This window comes from Corvus brachyrhynchos, unplaced genomic scaffold (assembly GCF_000691975.1).
Source record: "Corvus brachyrhynchos isolate BGI_N302 unplaced genomic scaffold, ASM69197v1 scaffold42, whole genome shotgun sequence".
Lineage (NCBI taxonomy): Eukaryota > Metazoa > Chordata > Aves > Passeriformes > Corvidae > Corvus > Corvus brachyrhynchos.
The window spans coordinates 2,139,298-2,159,691 of record NW_008237242.1 but is presented as its reverse complement, the minus strand read 5'-3'; positions in this window follow the sequence as shown (position 1 = coordinate 2,159,691).

The following is a 20,394-nucleotide window of genomic DNA, read 5'->3' as shown; positions in this document are numbered from 1 at the left end:
AATGCCGATTTTAGGGCATAAATCTTCTGTTACCTGGAAGCTCTGGAAGTCACTGAAGAGATTTTTTTGTTGGGCCATCATCTCCAACACAAGGATATAAAAAAATGAACCCAGTAAAGTACTAAAATGGTCTCAAGGGCTAAAGCACAGAAAATACCAGACTTTGAGAGAACTGTGTTTATTCAGCCTTGAGAACTGAAGGCAAAGGGGAGACAACATCACTATCTATAAATGCCTGATTGGAACAAATGAAGATAGAGACAGATCCTTCTCAGGGTTGCACAGTGGATAAGAGGATAAGAGACCACAAAACTCAGGTTGGAGCCTGGCTTGCCAACCTGGTGGACCCTGCAATCCTCAGGGATAACCCAGTCCCTGCAATGCCATGACAAATTGCAAAGAATCTTTCACAGACGGAAAGTAGCAGTTAAAACATATATTACAAATCCTATATAATATATAAATCATAATCAAAAATAAACATAAACCCCGAGCATATTGGCTCCATTCTTTGACTGCCACTACAGTCCAAAATGAAACATATGCCTCAATATTTTATTACTATTTTATGCATTAAAACTATTGTAATATTTCAATAGTACTCCATTAAGTAGCTCTGGCTGCTTCTTTCTCTTGTTGACCATGACATGATTTTGGACTTTTCTCCTACAGCAACCAGCAAGTGTCAAAGGATATAAATTACAGAATTTGCTCCCCTGGAAATGTTTGCTCCCTTAAAATTACTATCTAAAAATAATTTTCTCCCTGTTGAGACTCTTTGAGGCAGAATTGACTTGAAATTAATTTCTTCATCAGATTTTACAGAAAGATAAAATTAACTAGACTATTTAAAACTGTTTTAAAAAGCTAAAATATAAAGCTAATGAAAAGAGAGCACTGGGCTGTTGGATTATTAAGGCTCATCAGAGCATTTTTCTGTAATTTATAATATTCTGGCCATTTGGCCTAGCATTCTCAGTTGTACTTCAGCAAGACATTCTTAACTTTGCATTTTCACCTGATTCTTATAATCTTAAAAGCAAATTACCTCAAACAGGAAACTTTGACATTTAGAAAATCAGACACAGAGAACTGAGTTTTTCCCATAAAATAAAGAATTACGGTAAAGCCCAACTCAAAGCCAGAGCAAAGGGCAAACATCTTTGACCAGCATTCCCTAAGACAAAGCAATATGCACAACACAATGTTCCAAAACAAAAATGCCACAAATAAGCCTTGTCCCCAGAGGATGGCAGAAAGAAGAGACCATATATAACACTTGGATCAATTAACGCACAACAGGTTGGTGATAACAATCCAAGGATAACTCCTGAAAAACCACAAGAGAATGGACCCAGTAGTCCATGCTCACAGCCTGAGGCTTCAGTGTGACCCTCCAGTTGCTGTCTTCCACTTCCCTCCCTGCCGAACTTCAGTTCTCAAGGCAGAGAGACTGGAATCCAAAGCCCCAGTTTCAAAATACTTGACTAACTCCCTTTTGACACACCAAACAAGAGGCAATTCTTATATTCTCTCACTTAAAAAGCTGGGATAAAGCCCACTAAGAGTATTTTTAAGCTCTCATTTTTCTTTGCAGCCCTTACTTTTTGCATGTGCATATGTCCAGCGTTGTGTTGTTAAGTAAACTATGGATTTTTAGATGTGCAACAACAGTGTTTTCCCACTTGCATCTTAAGTGAGGCTGAATGCAAACCAAATCACTGTCAGCTAAGACAAACTATTATTTCATTGAGTGTTATCCAAGGTGTGAACAAACAGACAGAATTCCAGAAAGAAATTATAGACTAGTGAGACCATGTGCCAGTCATATAAAATCTTCCTTCATATTACTGATAGCTAATCCCTACAATCCTCACAATATTGGATGATAGGACCTTTTTGTCAAAACCTTCAAATATAAATTGACAGGACCCGGGAGACAAAAGTAAATGGTTGTCCTTATTTCACTCAAGCAAAATAAGGGGTCGGGGCAGGAACAAGTGGAGAGCTTTCCATTAGCTGTCAAAATAAAGCTGGGATAAAACAGAGATCAGGCATGGAAAAAACTTCTGTCAACACAGTTAAATTTAAGCAATATGAAGGCACCTAAAATAAAGGCTTCCTACTGACTCTAACTAAAAGTAGTGGCTTGTATTACATACAAACATCCACTACAAGAATCCTGACAGGAAATTCTTATGGTTATGCACATATAAGCTAATAATATTCCTTTTGCCATGATCATAAAAGATTCAATTCTGGATGGGAAATGATGGGACTAAAGAGACTTGACCTTGAAAAGGAAAATTGACTAAATTTAAATATTTTTCCTTATTCACAATGGAAAAAACATGAAGTAGTGGGAAAAGTATTTAATTCTCAGAGTCCATTTGAAGGTCTACTAAAAAATAAATCACTGGGACTCATTAGAATGTCTCTCGAGCCATATATTTTGGGAAAACACAAGGAGAAATAGTATTTTAGAGAAAAGACATCTGTAAATGTCAAAGAGATTCAGAGTCAAGTCAAGATGATTAGATATAAGGTAATACAGCAAATCATACCACCATCATTCAACTCAATCAAGGAATTGAGCACAGGACAGTTAGTGGCAGATTAGACAAATTTGTTAATGTTAGAACAATCTAAACCTCTCAGCCATAGTACTTCATGTCTGATTAAATTTGAGTGATTTCAGCTTTCATTGTTGAGGACCTAATTACACTAGGATGTCATTAGCCTCTCTGAAGAGCATATAAAGAGCTAACTGCCGTAATAAAAACCACTGTGAAAAGATTCCCCTGGTTAGCCATTTAATGCAATGAGACTCTGGTGTTTCTGATTTGATAAGACTTCAGCAGTCACTGCAAAAACTGCTTTAGATCAAAAAAAGAAGCTGCATTTCTGGTCTTCACCAACACTTTTAATTTCTTCATCCATGCCTAACTGTTGATGTAAAATCCTTTCTTATTATATACACTACCTAAATAAAGAAATAAAATACAATTTGTGTGCAATGATAAAAGACTATCCCAGCTTTATGACCAGATCACAAGTAGACTAATAAATTATGTTCATCGATATTTTTTGTGAAATTTTGAGATGAGAGGATATCTTTATCTTCATTTCTATGTGGCTGAATGACAGTGCTTAGCCAAATTGCTACTCTATAACCACAAGAATCCTCAAGCACTAAAACCACTCAGGTGGACAAAAATTAATACTTCTTCAGATAAACTAGTTTTCAAAACTCATTTCAAAGAATATGCAGCTAATTATCAGAAGGGGTTCATTTGCAGTGAGGAAAGGGGACCAGATGATAGAGGATAAAAAATCCAGCCATTTCCTAGAGTGCAGAAAATGTGTCCATGTTAGAGGAAAAAAAAAAATATTATAGCTGTAGTAACAAGCTTGAAAAGGAACTTTGGATTTGGGTTTGGTTGACTTTTGATAAAGTGTCATTCTTACACAGAGATGAGGTAGAATTTATGGTGCAGGATAAAGTTACTAAACTGGCCTAGACAGATTACTGTGTCAAAACAGTTGTAATGCTGTGAGATGTATTCCAGCTTATTTTAAGTCCTTGTTTAATATCACTTGTTGAAGGGCAGCACTTACTCTAGTGCTGAAGTACAGCACTTACTGTACACTTACTATTGCTAAGCAGATAACCATGTTTGCTCTGCCGGTGCATCACCACTTCAGGGGATTCATGTCTCTAAGGCTTGCTGCTTGCCTGTGCCCTGCAGAAGACTATGCAAGTCTGAAGAAATACAATCATCAATTGCAGCATTTTGAAAAAACCCTGTGGATTACGAAATACATTCAGAAATGGTAAGACGTAATAAAACATTCTTGACAATAAATTAATTTAAGCAAGACTTTTCTGCATTTTACTACTGTGTCTGTTGTGGTATGGTAAGTTTTCTTTGATCTACTGACTTACAAATGCAAGTCAGCTGAAAGGTTTGTAATAGTGCAGATAAGTCACAATATGAGACAGGAACAACAGTGAGACAGGGGTAACAGGGTAGATAGAATGATTAAAGTCATCACAGAGCACCTTCAGAAGCCTACAGAACATCCTGAAGGTGACCATGGAGCCACTAAATACCACCTAATGTAGCGCTGAGCCGAGATGTACCAGACCAAGTATCTTCCCCTTCAAACCTTCCATGTCCATCAGTGGCAAATGGCCAGATTGGCCAAGGTAGGGAAGAGGTCCCATGCCTTTGTAGGGCACAAGGTAGGGACTGTTTAAGTCAAAAGGTGTGAGAAAAAGCTTAGCAAGAGTCTCAATACAAAGTTTTGGAATCTGGTACACTTCTTGTACCTGTATTATATCAATGCAGTGGACTGAGAGGATGTATTTTACATAACATTTGTCAGGATTGTTAGCTGCCAAAAGTGATTTTTGGTTGGTTGGTGGGTTGGTTTTTTAACTAGCCTTAAGCATAAATAGAGGATCTATTCAGACACTTTGTCATCTATTGCCAGTGTTTCAGAATTCCAGTGACAGATTGAGGGGTAAATAGTCACAGAACTACAACTGCTTTGATACATGTACATAATCACAGATAGTCCAGATAGGGAGCACAGACTATTTTTGAAGGAAATGTTGATTTAAACTAATGTTGATAATTTAAGTGTTCATCTTAGAACAGTATCATAAGAATGATACTTTTTCAAAAGTCACCCAAATGCAGAATCAAATATATTTGCTCATATATCTCATATATCTATGCCATATTTTTTAAGAAAATTAAAGAGTTAGGCACATGTTTGACCTCTTTTTTTTTTTTTTTTAATCGAGAAAAGGACTGCTCTTATAGGTTTTCTGAATAAAGCTAAATCTGCAAAATACCAATTAAATCAAATTTCCACAATCCCAGGACCTCAGAGTGCATTTATATGCCAAAGAAAGTTTTTTATACGTTTTTTTGGGTTTTGGCTTGGTGATTGTGGGTGATATTTCGTCTGCAGGAAAGATAAAAAACTATGAGGTTTAATAGCAACTAGTGGCCCAAGTTCAAAATAATAGAGTACATTTAGGTCAAGCTAAGCTTGGCTGGTTTTGGCTGATTACAAGTTTTACCCAGCCTGAAATGAGAACTCCTTGCTCCGCTTTGTATCTCTGACATTCCCAACTATATCAATAGTTGGTTACATACACAACTTTTACATACACAACTGACAGACTCCATAGGATTTAGATCTACAGCCTCCTCAGTTTTCCCAACAGCTCTTATTCTGTATGACTAAAAGTAAAATGCTAAAATTATGAGATGAGTGAGCTATTCTCAAATTACAGAATGAAAATGCAGATCCCAGTGTCTGCAATGATTGTGGTACCATCTAGTGGAATAACAATAGTTGTACACACAGTAACAGCAACATATAGGTCAAAGGGTAGAAGGAGAGTTTGAATCTCTAACTGTGCCAGTGTATCCATCCAGCGAGGAAAAGTACACAGCACATGAAAATTTTGGAAGCTCCATGGGGTCTCTAACAGTAGTTCTGTTACAGCAGTGAATTGGTGGCACCTGAAAGAAGAATGGTTTCCATACCAAAGTGGTGGTAAGTACCAATAGAGTTCCAAGGAAGGGAGGGGAGAATGATCATCCTCACTGGAATGACAACCTGCTCTGCTGGCTCAGTATCGGAAGTTTTAAGACCTATAAGGCACTATTTGAAACAGATTGAAAGTGAAAACTGAATTGAATACAGCTCAACGTGGAGTACTTGGGAGAGGATTGTGCCAAGCTGATCTGGTAACTGGACTTCCAGGGGGAAAAAAAACAACAACTGAAAACAAAAAGCAAAACCAAAAAAACCACCCAAAAATATATTAAATCAAACACTGGAGTACAATTATGGAAAGTAACCAAATAGATATAAACCAGTCAGGAGCGATCATGAGCTGCAAATGTGTCTAAACCTCCAAGGCCTGGGATTGAAGTCAGCCTTCCTGTAGAGTGGAATGAGAAACAATCTAACTAGCTCTAAAATGCTCACATAATATATCTGTCCATGAGTGACGGAGGTTGGAGCTGCTGATCCAGGAAGTCTCTTCTCTTTGTGTCATATTTCCAGATCTTTCATTTTCATTCTAGATTTGCCATGAATCTCTAAGCAACACCTTGGAAGGAATAATTCCAATTGCAGAACCTGTATCTGAACTGGTCCTACATTGAGTATATAAATCCCTGCTTCTTCTTATTAATTTTCAAGCAACTAGCTCTTTTTATAATGTGTTTGATTTTCTCTCTGCTGGAATTGTTTTTCAATATGTGATGCACTATCTCTCCGCAGGTTTAATTTCCCAATCTAAAGGAAACGTCCGAGTCTGACCATCCAGGAGGCACTTCAGGGTCACACTTGCACCACCTAGACACTTTACTGGGACCGAGGCCCCTACACCACGTGTGGCTCCAGTGACCCAACAGGTGCCCCTATTACTCCCTACTCACTTCACTCTCACAGTCAGATCAGGTTTCCTTACTGGCTAGACCTCAGGTTTCCCATAGCAGAGTCTCAGATGTAGTTAAAATAATTTAATCATGGTGCAAAAAAGAATAACTCAAGTTGCCTCGAACAAAGGACTACTTCGGCTTTTACTCCCTCACAGTCTGTGTGGCCCTCAGATCCTGCCGTATTTTTTGAGTGTCTGGTGCCCTAGCTAGGACACAGGTCACCAGGACCTCTCTTGTGCATGTTTCAGCTGTTCACAGCCTCTTGCCTCTGGCTCCTGCCATGCAGAGCTCACCCTGCAGCTCTACAGCAGCTGCACCCAGAGCTAATTTCACTCATTTCTTTCTCATATGGAGCTTCATGCTTGTGTGATACAGAAATGAGTTGTATTAAAATGATAGGTTACCACTAATCTGTCTTTGTGATTTTCTTGTCCATGTTAGCAATAAAATTCTTCTTACAGATTGTGATCAAAACAGGGAGGCAATTATCTCAGATTACTCGTGTGTCATCATTATAGAATGTTCTAAAGGACAGCAACTTAATAACCTCTGAAGCCCTGACAAGATAGGTTTGTACAAAAGGACACAGAAAAATGTCTCCTTTCCTGATCTCCTATGAAGATTAGCTATGCAACCTGGAAAGAAATATTTGCATTTCTCATTACAACAGGTTATTTATAAAATAATCAAATAAAAGTATAGGTTTGAATACTCATGGATTCTTTTGTATACATTAATTGGTACATAGAAATGTCAGGCTCAGAGTTTACCTGGTTTTAGCACAGCAGTGGGAGCTGTCTGCAGCAGCACACAGAAGTGTGCCTTGACAGCCTCTCCTGAAGATGTAAAATGTCAAAACGTGGCTCCCATCCCTTCTCTGGGGAGCATTGTTTGAATCTGTGGAATACAGAATACGATCAGCTGTGTCAAGCTGCAGGAATGTCCTCCTTTGCAATACATTTCTCTGTGTCTCCTGGCTGTGCCTCCTTTTGCAGTAGCGTGGCAATACCCACAGAGGGTACTCATGGATAACCCAGAAGGTAACTATGCCAGGACTGGGGTGCTGCTTCTCACCTATCTGAAGAAGCCATAGGAATTTTACTGCAGTTTGCAGTCTGTAAATTTGCTTTGAGGAGGATTAAACAGACTTATCAGTACTCGTCAAGATTTTTAATTCTCGACTTACAATAGTCTCCCCTAATCAAAAAATACCTAGATTGGAAATGTTGTTGCTGTAACTTACTTACACAGAACTAAGTGGATTGAGACTTGCTCATGCACCTTGTATCCCCTCCAGCTCCTTGCATCACCTTCTCCAAATGAGCCAAGTGCTGAATCTTTTCAAATGAGATCCTGAGCCACCTACATCTCAGAGCATTAAACAGAAAAGAAACTTAACAGGCTGTTGTGCCAAGCCCAAGACATGTTTTCAACCTTCCACTTTCCCCAGAATCTCCAGAGCACAAACTGATTTTTGAATCTCCAAAACCTTTTAGTAACTATTACAGCATAACAAGGGGAATGAATTTCAGAGGCTTTGCCAGGTAGTCTTTGAACATATACTTGTATATATTTTTTTTAATGTGGTTCTGTGAAAAGCAACAAAACCTCTCTAGTCTGTGTCCTCTGGCTCCTGGCTGATTCAACCAGGATACCAGAATCTCTTCTCTGTTTTTTTGCACAGCCTGTAGGTTCTCCTTCTCCGTTCGAGCAAGGAAAGCTTGCTGCAGCCTGCTACAAACAGCTTCCAAAGTGATTTCTGCTACTCTGGAACAAATTAATGGAGATAATATGAAACAGTAAGTTGCTTCAGCTCAAATACTCTATCCAGAATAGAGAGCCTTTTGACCAAAGCTGTTCCTTATTTCTTCTACGAAGAATCTATGAAATCTTACGTCCATATAGAAAAAAAAAATTGTTGACTGAATTCACAACAAGCATTAAATAGTTCATAGTTGCAGACCCGAACCTCACTACATCAATTAATTTGTTCACAATGGCTACTACTATACACAACTTTAACAGGGTCACTTCCCTATCCATTCCCAGTGAACCTGCTGAAGCAAAGCTTCCAAACTGCAGACAGCTTTACAGGCATGGAAAAAGAGTGGATCAAACACATTTGCCTTTCCTCAGGCATTCCTTTTGCATGGAACAGCTAGGATGTCAGCATCTGGGTGGCATATCCCATGCTTTTCTTTTGCTGCAAAAGAATGAATGTCAAAATGAAATAGATAGAAGATATTTATATAATTATCCAAAATCCAACTTCTTGAATAAGTAACACCCTACCTTCAGCATAACACAGTCTAGTTATTTCTCAGATGCTAACAACCCCAACCATTAACCTTTCTATCCTTAAAAAATCAAGGTCTCAATCTATATAAATCATGCTCTTGAGTTTAATCACCTGGGAAAACAACACGGTTAGTGGAGCCTTTGTATTTTTATTATAGGGAAAAAAGATATCCCTACCTGCAGCAGTTGGAATCTTTAAATTAATTATTTCACATGTGCCACTGTGGGCCAGACTTGTAAGAATATTTAGGTACTGTGGGAAAACCTTCAAAATAACAGAAACTACTGTAGTTGCCTAAAGGTATACACAATGAGATGTACCAGAACTCTCAAAAACCTTCAGATAATTGAGCATCCCCCTACACCATTCTCACAGACAGTTTAAGGGCTGCAAAAGTGGGGGAGGAAGTAGAGAGGTAGTCTATCTCAGCCTTCCCAGTAAGCAGACAGAAAAGGACATTGCAGGGTATCGTTGGCCTTCAAACACCCATGTTTTGTCTGGGAAGGACTGATAGATGTAGCACCCATGACCTCTCCCGCACATTGCTTCAGGCTGGAGGAACAAGGAGTGCTGGGTCAATGTGGTATTGCTGGGTCAGTGTGGTACTTGCTGGTTTGAAGGCATCACAGAATGAAGTACAGAGGTTAATGTGGACATGGAGGCCGCAGACACACCATGCAGGGAAACTTGTCTGCCACTGAATTATGCAGCTATCAGATGTTACAAGGTTTCTTGTCTACTCTCCACAGGCACTTTTGTGGTCAAGCATCTTTTCACTGCAAAGGCAAGGACAGGGAGTGATGCTTGAACTCCCACCCTGAGCGCAAGCATCCAGACAATTTAGGCTCAGCCCATCATTAGCACAATGGACAAAGAACTGAAATGTCCCATTTGGTGACAAGTGACTGCTGCTGAGAAACTGGATATCCCCTAAATCAGTAGTTCTAAGTGTTTACCAAATATGCAGAGCAGACAGCTGGAGTTTGTAGACAGGAGAGTGATGTGGGTGTACATACAGGTGCTTCTCCTTAAAGGTCAGCGGCAAGCAGATAAGCTCAGCAAGCCACACTCTTGGTTGAAAATAAAACAGTAGAACAAAGAAAGCTATTCTTGTAATATCAGCACTGATTTCTAGTGGAATAGTCAAATACTTTGATTTTATAACTAGATTACTTGACTTTTGAAGCTCCCAGTGATGCCATGAAGATTTTTGCCTTTTCTTTTATACCCCTGTTACACCTTTTTACAACTTCTGTATTCCTAGTGCTTTTTGCCTACATTCTTGGACTTGTTTGTCAAGCTAAGAGACTAAACATTTTAGAAGCTTCGTAGCTAGGGATCAGTGTGCCCCAGACCCCAAGGTCCTCTCCAGAACCTATCCTGTAAACCAAGATAGAACCATCCAGGGGAAGGTTCCTTGGGGAGGGGGGCTCACTTGAACCTCTCATTGGGGAATCTTTGATAGATATGCTAATTAGTAAAACCTATAACGTTATACCCGATGTTGGGGGGGGGAGACTCGGTGGGGTGCATCTCGATGCGTATGACCTGGACGTGTGCACCTAAGGATCCTTAAAATAAATAGCAAGGTAAAATCCCTTTTCCCCTTCTAACTGTGTATGACTCTTGATTTTAAGACCAGGAAAAGGCATCATCAGGAGATCCCACATCTTGCAGCTGGCTGTGTCTACATAAACACATTATTATCCTCTTGGTAGAGTCCCCTAAGTGACTCCTATATCCACACAGGACATAATGGCCTGACTTCCACTTGCACATACTTCCCAGTTCCTTTTTAAGCAGCTGTGTTAACATGATGAAGGTTAGCTAATAGAGAAACTACTACTAATTTTCAAGTCTAGACTCCTTTAAAATTAAAGCAAATCCACTATTCCTGCGAGAAGTTGAAGGTTCTTGCAAGTCAGGTGCAAAGATAGCATTGAGGATGGTTTTGCAATCTTAAGGAAAGACTGGAAACTCAGAGCTCAGGCAGGCCAGGTCCTCAGTGATATCTCTTTTCACGACAGAATCAACACCTGTTAGAATCAAGTCTGGCCTTCAAGTTTGTGCCATCTCACAGGCCCTATACATCACTGAAAATTTTTACTTTAGCCCTAACTATGTCTTATGGGAGCAGTCAGCGGCCAAGTCAGTGGTCACAGTCATTGACTGAAAATTTGGGAATAAGCACTGAACCCAAGGTTTGCCTACCAATCTGATAAAGCCAAAGAGTGAACATAGTCTTGTTCTCTGCCACAGTTCATGCGAATGATCAAAAGCAAATGATCAAGTTGAAAAAATTCTCATGAGATCCACATATCTAAAATATGTACAGAAACAGAATGGCAGGGACTTTGAAATACACTGGTGCTGCATATTGTCATGTCACGTCACACAAACTATTGAGATCCAGTTTGAACATGTGGATAGTATGGTGAGTTAGGAACTGGCTGCACTGCTGGGGCCAGAGGTTTATGGTGGTGATCAACAGTAAAACCTGGTGCCCAGGCAGGAGTTGAGTTCCTCAGCATTTGATACTGTTCGGCATTTTTCCTAATGAGCTGGGCTGTGGGATAAAGAGCTGTGTCAGACATGCTCACAGTGTATTAGAAAGAGCAGTTAAGACACTGGAGGAAAGGATTTCTACTCAGAGGGATCCTGACAGGTAGGAAGGAGCAGCTGACGAAAACCTCATGAGGTTCAATGAAGTGAAACACAAAGTCTTGCAGCTAAGATGCAATAGCCCACACAGTGGCATGGCAGAGGAGCTGCCTGGGTGGAAAAGAGGTTCTCAGGGAGTTGTTTCAGTGGTGTGCCCTCACAGTGAAGAAGGCTGACTGCAGACTGGGCTGTCTGAGCAAACACACAATTAGTAGGATGAGGAGGAGACTGGTCTCCTTATTCAGGCAACACTGCTGCACTAATGAGCCCAAAACTAGAGGAAGCACAAGACAGACATTGACAGCTTGGAGCAAGTCTAGAAAACAGATTCAAGATGGTTGGGGCTTAGAACATATGTCATACAAAGAGAGGCTGAAGGAGGTGTGTTTGATGTCCAGCTGTGAGAAAATTCAGTCTGGCTCTTCACACTCAGTACAAGTCCCTAATGGGAAGGCACAGAGAAGGTGGGGTTTGACTGTTCTCAGGGATGGAATAAAAAGCAAAGGTTGCAAGTAAATGTGAATTCTGGTTTTATATTACATGTAAGGTACTGGCACTTTTGATCTCATTGGGACCAATTTTTCTTATTGTGTTTCTTCAAAATTAGCAACAAAATTTATATTACGAAGATGCCACTCAGCAAGAGTAAGACAATCAGAGCCTGATCCTAGATTGAGGAATGTTATTTATTGTAACTACAGTTAGCTTATTTCTTTATGAAGCATGAAATCAAGAAAGAACAGTTTCATGCAAGCTCATTATAACATTCACATAGGAAGGACAGTCCAGTTGGATTTATGAAGTTATCACAGTTTAATTAAGCTCTGTTCAGATGTAACTATTACTAAACCAAATTAAAGGGTAAATCCCAAATAATTTTTTCCCTAAAAATTATGCATTCCTTCTGCAAGAAAGAAGCCTTGTTAAACAATAATAGGCCCATGTATAGCAATTACATCTGTACTACAAGGATGCTATTACTTTGTGAAACAAAGCAGAAAATCCTGCTTTTAAAGCTATATCACATATGCACAGAGAACAAAACAGTGATGACCTTTAATATATCTGTTCAAAAATAACCACCAAGACCAAGAAAACACTGCTGAACTGTCTTACTAGACACTCCCATGAACTCCTCCTCCATTAACAGAAGCAAACAGGAAGCACATCTTCAACCCTTTGGCTCTCTTCACAACTGTAGAGATGTCTGAGGTACCCCTGGCACATAGTGAAATGAGGTTTTGATCCTCAGCACTAGCTCTGATCATGGATTTACTCTAACATCCTCTGTTAGTGGATGTTATGTGATCCATTAGACTTACATTTCTCTCCCTCACAGCTAATACATGCCCCAAAGAGCTTCCTCCTGAAAATAACAGATCTTTCCATTCAACAACACATACACAGAGAAGAGTGTTGTACTTCTGTATTGAATAAATACCTTCCTTAAATGCTGTTAACATGCACAAGGTGTTTCACATCCAGTTCCTTCTCCTTTGCATTTATGCAGGAGCAGTGAACAACACACCATGCATGTGGTCTGTGCTGCTGACCAGAAAGACATTTTTGTTTCACTGCTACTGGCTGCTGCAGTCAGAGTGTTTCAGAACTTCTGCGTGCTGTTCCATAAAAGACAAAGCAAGCTGTAGTCATCCCCACTACGTGCACACACACATTCTGCTTCCCCCGGCCTGCAGAGTCTGCACAATACCACAGGAGAATCTCTTCCCCCTGTTCACCACCAACTTCAGAATCCCTGCTGCAGGATAGTAAAAGTTCCATCTTTGTATGCATTTAATTTTTAACATACACATGATTTTTCATGCATCAAACCAAAGACAATTTCCTTCATGAGAGGTTTGGGTGAAGAATTTAAGTTCTGTTGCAATAGTGCTTATACCTACATTCATAACACATCTAGAAAGAGTTCTGAATTCAATATCAGCCCCTATGAAATGAGCCTATGGAGGAAATCAAGAAGCCCAAGAGCTTTGACTGACCGTGCCTACAAGCAGGAAGAGAGGAACTCCTCTTCCCCAAAGTGTCAAACCTCCTCAATACATAGCATATTCCATATGTGGTGTCCTATGCTTAGTAAAGTAATATAAAACAAGTAATATAAAACTGTAAAAGCAGAGCCTTTTTATGTATCAGTAAGAAATGTAAAGCATAGCTAGATTTTCTGTTAAAGCAAAAGTACAAATGTTACTTTCTCAGTGGTTTCTCAAAGAAAATGCAGTTATTGGTGCCCTCCACCAGCTCCCTACAATAAAGTCAGCTTCTCACTCTCTGGTTTATTCAAAAACAGTGATTCCTTAGCTCTCATTTGGAGTAACACTTGAAAATATCCATTTAACAGGAAGAGATTTGAAACACGACCAGGCACACATTCAAGAGGGAAAAGACTATTATTAATTCCAAGTCATCAGTCTGCCTATTTTAAGTCTGCCTATGTTTGTCTCCTTGTTACTGTAACAAAATTTTGTTTTCACTAGGGGTCTCTGCTTTATCTACTCCAGGCATAAATTGGAAGTTTTATTTACCAGGAAGGAAGGAAGCTTCATCTTTATACCAGCTGAATATTTGCTACCATAAATGAAAATATATAGAGGTCAGGCATGGGCATATGTAGCTTCCCTACCTGTACTCAATCTCTCATGGACTCACTCATGCAACAGGGTCATTTCTACTGTAACATAAATGAGGAGAAATATCCTTATTTTAGGGGAACTACTCCAGAAAAGGATAGATAGCAGGGATGCTTTTTCTAGGTAGGTAGAAAGGGTGGCTTTTGGACTATTTCCACTTTTGTAAATAAAGAAATAACATCTAGTATAGGCAGAAGAACTTGCAAGTACATATGAACAAACATAAAAGAACTGAAATATCAAGAACAAGAATGAGAAAAACAATCTGTTCCCAAAACCACTCTGAGAATCAGGGAAATTCAAAATACAAATTTAGAAAAAGAAATTTAAGCTAGTTGGTAGTACTCAACTGCAGCGGTATGACTCGTATGACTGGATATTAAACTCATTGGTTACAGACTATTTAGGAAAGACAGTAGGGATATTACATGGTTTAGAGCTGCAGAGAGTTCAGAAAGACAGAACGTTGTTTGTATACTAATTCACGTACTAAATTATAAACCACAAAATGGGATAATCCTAAGACAGTATAATAGGCTATTGAATAGCCTGAGGAAATAAAGTAGTAATCCCCTTCCTTGTTAAAATGTTGAGGAAAAATGTGTTCATCTACAGACTGTCAATTTAGGAGGTTTTGGTGCTCTACAAGTACAAATACAAGTAAATCAAGTAGATGTAATAACACTGATGTTTTCCCCATGTGGAAATAGAATACAGTTATGATTAAGATACGTACTGGGTGCTTTAAAAGATCCAGTCTCTCAAAGCTGAACACAAAAATCGAACAGAAAAAGATATTTAAGTACAAAGAACAGTTAGGAATTACCTCTGCTGCTGCATGGTCTTTCCACCAACCAAGTTCTTGAGTTAGTTGGGCATGCTTCACCCAGATGTCTACTCCACCTACTCTATATATTACAGGCAGTGCAGCTTCTGCCAGTCTGATAAGTATGGAAATTCTTTCTTAACTCGCCACCTGGAGGACAAATTAATTTTTAGTACTTGAGAAGATACTAAACATCTATAAGGTCTATAATAATAACTGCACCTTGCCAAATATAACTTCTGTAGTTGCAGTCATTTAGTAAGTATTTAGATGATGGCATTCTTTGCCTCTTTCTGCAGCTCATAAACAACGAAGAAAAATTGTCTCCTACATCCCAGGGTGATCAGTAGAAATCCTGTAGAAATCCTTGGAGTGATATAATTTGCATTAATAACCAGAATGAATACTGATCAGGAATCCTCGAAACCTTCCTTGGGATGCCAGAAGAAATGTGATAAGGACTTGAAATTGGTCAAATAAGGCTTTTGTAAATGTTCCAAACTGATAATGATTACTGAAGCTATCTGTAATTATAAAAAACAACATCAAGAGGAATGAAGCCATTTATAATGGCTGAGTATGTATGTGGTATGGAAAAGACTTGGCCACTAGAAAGGATAATATTGGATAAATACACTGATAAAGGAAGGCGGAAGTTAAAGAAGTCAGTGAAATTCCATGGCCATTAAAGATAAAAGGATAGAATTACTTGGGACTTGTCACAGAAAAAAATTTTTAGCCAGTAGTTATTAGTTTGGTAAAACTATTGAGCATTCACTATTGGCGATAGCCAGCAACAGAATAATTTATACATCAATGTTTAAATTCAGCATCTTTTGCATTGAGCTTGGAGTGAAGGTGAACTTGGAATAAGATCATATTCCAGTGAAAATGGCATAATTTTTGTTCAAAAGATGATCTTATACACTCTGCAAATTGCATTTTTGTGAACTTCCAAAATGTCAAGCTAACAGAAACCACAGATAAGATCAAGGAAAGTCTGTTCCATCAGGAAAGCATTGCAAGGTTATAACACAATGAATGCAAAAAATCTTGGCTTTGAAAAACTTGGGTAGCTGATATATCAGAAAAAGTATCAGAGAAGGGGAAATGGGTGTTTCTAAATGCAATTAGTCCTTGCTGAGGAAAATATACAAATTCCTAGCAATATCTAGCATTTATCAGTATAATTCATTAGAGGTGTAAATGTGAGGAGAACTGATCAGTTATACAGGCTGGCTGTGTGACTTCCTAAGGTACATTTGTTTCAGCAGCATCGCTTTAACACAGCTAAATTCTGTGCAAGATGCCCAGAAACACAGCTGCGAGGTGCACTGCTAGGGTAGGAGATTGTATCCTGGAAAGCAGCAACACTGGAAAGCGTACTGGAACTTTGATGCCTGTGCAAGAAGCTAAATGCAATTCACAGATGCATTAGTGGGAAACCTGAAGGTGAGAGTAGGGAAGTAATTTAATACAGAAATTACAGAGCCCCTCACTGCAATAATCTTACCAGATCTGGTGTCAACATTTTCTTTTAAAAAGGAAGCTGACAACTTTGAAAATTCACAGAGAGGTCTGCAATAGTGATTCAATGAATTACAATAAGAGACTGAGAAAGCTCAATTTATTTTGTTTGTTCAAAAGATGTTGTAAAATAGGCGGGGAAGAAAAATTTCCAGTAAGATCAGAGCATGTGAGAGCATGGTACATCATGAAATACACAGTCTGGCCAGGCTTATAGCACATGACAAAATTACTTGAACTCCAGACTTGTGAAAACAAGACTTCTGAACCATGTATTGCTTCATAATTTCTGTTGGCAACTCAAAATCAACTATGAATTTTTGGCTGGAACTAATCAGGAGGCAAATTCTTCAAGTCCCTTTAAGTATCAACAGAAGATCCTTCTGACAGAAAGTGACTCTGTAGTTCAGGGGAAAAAAAAGATTATCCTTTGATTTTAAAGGGAAGAATATTTTTTTCTTTTGGCCTCGGTTTTAAAATACACGAAATTCTACCAACCCTCTACCTTTTGAAAAGTTCCCTGTCACACATCATGAGAAATGGAAGAGAATTTTAGTAAACAGCTGGCGCATAACAAATCAATTTATACTCTGATAGTATATTATCTTTCTATTAAATTCAGAACTTTAATTTCTAAATACAAAGCTCCATATTACCTTAGTTAAAGAGAAGTAGTTACTAGAACTTGTCTTCTGATCCTTCAGGACATGCCATTAGTAGATGAAAAAAGCACGTTTGCTTACCAAGTGAGTCCTGCTACCTTTCCTGTAATGATGAAATTGTCCCACCCTACCTGTACCATTACTTCACTAGTTTTGGTGAGCTAAATTTACCTCCATTGTTAAAAATGTCTTAATTTTCCCTGGAGTGGAATTAAAATGCCTATAGCAAAATAATTGCAAAAGCATGCAAGAAGAATATGAAGTCATTCTTTAGAACTTGTAAAGGAGCCCTAGGATCTTGGATTTGCAGTCAGATGCCTGGAAACATAAGTAATCATAATCCACAGGGGGAAAACAGGAGAAAGCAGTCTTTTGTGGATGTCACAAAGGAAAATCTTGTAAGAAATACTTTCTTTCATGTTTTTTCCACTCTCAGGATCTGAAAGCTAAGTAAGGAATTAATGGTTTGAATTCGCTTATGTATGTCAGCAGCTGCTCATTTAATAATCACTTTCACAAAGCAATAAAAGAGTAGTGATAACATATTCTCAGAACAACAAATTAGCTTATACCAGAATTTTTATTTATTGGAGACCTTTGTTGTTCACTACAGAAATATTGACCCATACAGTTGATTTTTTTCAATATAGAGAAGATGCACTTCTTTGTAAAAACATGTGATGTCATTTAAAAATATATGTATGATGAATGGACCATGTCTCTGCATACAAAGTATCCATGTTTTTTTAAGACAAAATCTGAATTGACATTGCCACTGATTTTCTTTCAACAATAAGACAGCCTGCTTCATGTGGCACAGCATATGAAGTCAGTGATGGTGAGTCAAAGTCTTGTGTCAGGTACAGCAGCATAAATTCTGGATTGTTTCAGTTACAAGTCAGAGTAATTGAGAGCAGTGTTCAGCTTATCATGCCTCTGTTTCTGAGAACTTCCTGTATCTCATAAGCCTTTGAAAACTGCTTGAGTTGTTTTCTTAAGGAAATGTTACTGTAGAAATGTAAGTCTATGAAGGCATATTAGCTGTGTCCTTGTGAGGGACTGCACAAACAAAAGAACATAAATTCTTCCTGAAAATTGTATCCTGTTGGAATCAACTGTCTGATACTACAGAACGCTTTCTGTGGTGACTTTAAACTGTGACTTATTTCTGTTTTTGTTGAAAATCCCAAATTTTCTGTTTAACTATTTTTCATTCTCTATTATAGTGAAGTGTCTTGATTAACAGCTTGTTATCATATTTATCACAGTTTATCTTTTGTCCTTTCTTGCTTCTTCTAAAGCATACAGTTTTAGATAAGCTGAAAGGGAAGAAGACATATTAAAAAAAAAAAAATTGAAGATGAAAATGCTCATTAGTAATATTTTAAAGTGAGATAACAGGATGGTTTTCCTCTGTAGGAAATACCATAAAAGAATCTATAAAAAATTATCCGCTGAGAGTGCAATCACATGATTCCCATGGGGAAGGAAAAGGCCTGGTTGTTTAAGGTCACAGTTCAAGGGACAGAGCAGTGCATTTCTGTGTCCCATCAAATCTGAGAGCTTGAATTGTACTTGTAAGACACTCTAAACTTATACCACAATAATAAGGTGTGGCTGCATGGTTGGGCCACAAGACTAAGGTAAAGTACCAAGCATTTTGTACGTCAAATTGCTTCTGGGGAAAACAAATTATCAATAATATATAATATTATTGATATATGTATATTGATATAATTGATATATTGATTATTTAATATCGTGTAATATTTTTTCCCAAATTTCAGCTGAAATATATTATTGTAAGGAGTAATGTTTGTGCAACTGGCTGTGATAGCACTCTCAGAGACATTTATCTCCACTTTTCCAAATGGAGCATGGTAAGAAAATAGTTTCAAGTGTCAGCATTACAAAAACTTGAAGAACTCTTCTTTTTAAATAGTAGCATTCTGTAAAAGAATTGGGAAAAACAGGGAAGTTATTTCACATAATTTCCTCCATATGGATTTTAGATGACACTGAAGCTTCATTTAACTATGTATTATAAAATTAAAACTGAGGACAATGTAGTGTTTCTCATCAGTTGTTTAATAGCATAGAACTTCTACTTGAATAACAAAGTAAAGTCATGACAGTATGTTCCCTATGAAATCTGGTAAACAAGAATTAACATCTCCACTGAAAATACACCAACAGATCGTGTTCAGCAGATTCATGGCTGGTGGGCTGGAGCTCATTTGCTATGGAGGCCTCTGGCACACATTTTCCCAGAACAAAGTCCCATGATGATTATTTCTGGAACTTTTCAAAGAGAATGTGAAGGCCTGGGGAGACCTCCGTTCCCTGTGTCACCTTGAAAAGTCTCACAGCACTCATAATCTCAGAGCAAAGACAACTCTGAAAGATGAAGTTCAATTCACGCTTATTCTCTTAACCTGATACAAATTCCTACCTAATCCAAAAGAAAAATTATTTCTTTGATTATAGTTCCTTTCTCGGCAATGTAAAATATTTATCAAGGCCTCCCAGAGCAAAGGAAACTCAAGAGTAACCAGTGAAGTGAGATGGTCCATGCAGGAATAGTTTCAGTCCAGCCAAAGTCTCTCAGCCACTAAATGCCCGTCTCCACAGATGTAAATCTGCAGAGAGCAGTGTCCTTTACCATGCACTCTCACCTTGCTTCTATTTCTTTTGAGTGGCTGTAACAGATTAATGAAGAGAGGAAAGAAAAAACCCATAACTACAACACTGACACCTGGAATGAAGATGTTGAAGGGTCAGTTTGTGATACAACGAAAAAGCTGGAGATCTTGCCTACATAACTAGTGGGTCTGTTCTGACAACAGGTACATTAGTTTGCTGGTTTCAGTTTTGATTTTTGCATAATTCCTAAATATTTTCTTTCAATATGTTCTGACAGCTCTCTCTGTTCCACACTGTATAAATCCAGTGGTTAAAGTAGCACCCCTTTCTTTAACTTAGAGGAAAGTTGTGATATATTTGTTAGGCAACCATCCTAAATTTTAAGTACAAAGTGGGAGGCCTACCCCAGTCTTCCCCACTGAAGGGACAGAAAAATAATAGGGTGAAGCAAGCACAAATGAAATTCAGAAGGGGTATGAGAGAAGAAAATGGAAATACCAGTCAGAAAAACTCAAGTACCCCCATTCTTGTGGAAGACTCGGCTGTCAACACTGCAAGGTAACAACTGACTCCATGGTGACATTGACACTCGTGCACTTACACACATAACTGATGAGCTGACCCAGTGGGCATAGGGGAAAGGTACTAACATAGG